Here is a 2,515-nt window from a genome sequence, read left to right on the forward strand (position 1 = left end):
ATAATAGCACCAACGTTAATTTGAGTTAATAAATCTCCTATAGTTTTATACTATAATATGTAATATGTACTATTGTATGTTTTATGTGTACCTTATGTCTTTCCATCAACATAATATGTTTATTATTTGATCGAAATTGTTTAAGAAATGTATAGTCAAAAACCTTTTTTGTATATATTTAAAAGTATGAAATAAAAAATTAATCATCAGTTGGAATTGTATTGAAATTGATTACACATGTAAGGTTTAAAAATAATTGGCAAGGTTAATAATAAATTAATAAATTCATGATGTACAGTATATTAAATAATTTGATGATATGAATGTAAAATAAACATATTTAAATTTAGTTCAGAAATTCTAAAATCAAATTGTTTAAATAAAATTTATTGGTAATATCTATCACAATTAAATTGTAAACCACTATAATTAATAAAAATAAGACAACTCTATATCAAATATATTAGTTTTGACATCACTGGGTTCAAAACACATTTTTTTCTCCCTCGGCAATTGATTGAATATAACTTTAAAAGCATATCCAAGAACAAGACCTGCATCACTCTTTTTATGTATATAGGTACCTATGTATTGTTTTCCCACCAAGTAAAATATGTTTAAAACAAAAAAATATTTAAAAAATGGATAGGTATATAAAACAATCATATAAAAAAACCTTGCCTACTATTTGTTATATTTTTTATCCGATACCAATAATTTGTTCCTTAATATCATTGAAATTATCCAGGTAGATATGCTTGTATACTGAATGTTTATTCAATTTAATTTAATGTAGTTGCTGTGGATTCAGCTAGTATTAAAATATAATATTCGTCTCTATCGGCTGTCTAACATTGCAGTATCGTTTAAAACGAATAATTTATTGTGGTCTAAAAGTCATAAGCATTTATCATACAAAATATTCACGTACCTCTATACTCATGTCAAAAGTTAGTCTGCTTACAAAGTATTACACATTCATACAAAAAAAAAATTACCGGGTGAATTTCATTAATACAAAATATAAAAATCAATAACTTAAAAAATGTATAAAATAAAATAAAATAATTTAGTTAATTATTATTTGTTATTTAATTGTAGGTACATGTAAAGGGTGTGTCCTTGGGTTTGTACCTTAATAGGTATAATACATCAAATATTCAAATGATGTAACTCTTATTACTACATTATTGTCTTTGTATTTAATAATCATAAAATATAGGTACGTGTACAATACGCACTGTAGTACTGCAGGTACGTAATAATTAATAAATATAGGTATGTCGTCTCTTCGGCAGCAGATCGGATTTGGTTCGCGACACTTTTTCGGGAAACCCAGACAACTACGTTTCTGCATACAATACGTATTAATTATGGATGTACCTACGGAAAAAATTAAACAATAATAATATTCTATTATATCGAGTGAACAGGTGGCATGGTAGAATTGTACTAGGTTAGTGTCGATCGGACGTAATACATACACGTATCGTTTAATAATGGGGGGAGTGGTTTATAGGTATTAACTATTAACCACCTCCAAATATAATACTTATTATAATTAATTTTAATTTTATTAATCTGATATGATTATTAGTTATTACGTATTAGCAAGTAAATTTTTTTACAACCTCCAGAGATGTGTATATACTATATGTATTTTATAATTGCGTTATTGGTGAATGGTGATTAGAAAGGGTTGAAGGTAGAACACCTTCGCAGTTCACATGCGAGTAAGATAAATTATTTTATGAACATATTCTATACAATTAAATGCTTACTCCTCTATCCTCTCTCCTCTCAAAAAAAACTTGTACCCCTTGGCCCTTGTTCAAAGATATTTTTTTCATTGATTCTCAGAATTCCTCCAGGTTGACAAAAAAAATATTAAAACAATTTATTAGTTATACTTGTAATATATTTTATTGCGGTACACATATAGTCAGATTTATCGTCATTGGAATGTAGTGTTTACATTTGAAAAATATCCGGTACGACATTCTTTCGGGAGCCCCAATTCAGCGTGTTGTTAAGTAATTGAATAAAATTATTCAAATACTTTTTAAGTACTCAAATACGTAAATTTGAAAGTATTTAAAAGTAGGTATCTATAAATATTTTTTAAAGTATTTTTTTACCGAGTTTTCAATTACGTATTTTAAATACTTTTTAAAATAAGTATCATCTGTATTTGTAATTGAATACTTTTAAAAAGTATCTTTTACAAGACTGTGCCCGATACATCTATAACACCCCTAAAGGATTCAACACTATACACTTTGATGCCGGTGAAATTTGCGGTCGTATGTCATCCGGATTCCCGAAATCCAAATAAATCATCAAGGTAGTATAAAAACATTTGTAAATCCTCCCTGTAGTCTAACTAATATATGTCGTATTGTGGCAGCCCTAACAATGTAGTGCCCACCGCACTAATATTATATTTAAAAAAGTGGGTAAATGGGTACTTATCTGCTGTACAGTAGGTGTTCAGATAAGTTGGGCCGTGGTTGAA

Source organism: Metopolophium dirhodum, chromosome 1 (genome assembly GCF_019925205.1).
Source record: "Metopolophium dirhodum isolate CAU chromosome 1, ASM1992520v1, whole genome shotgun sequence".
NCBI classification, from domain to species: domain Eukaryota; kingdom Metazoa; phylum Arthropoda; class Insecta; order Hemiptera; family Aphididae; genus Metopolophium; species Metopolophium dirhodum.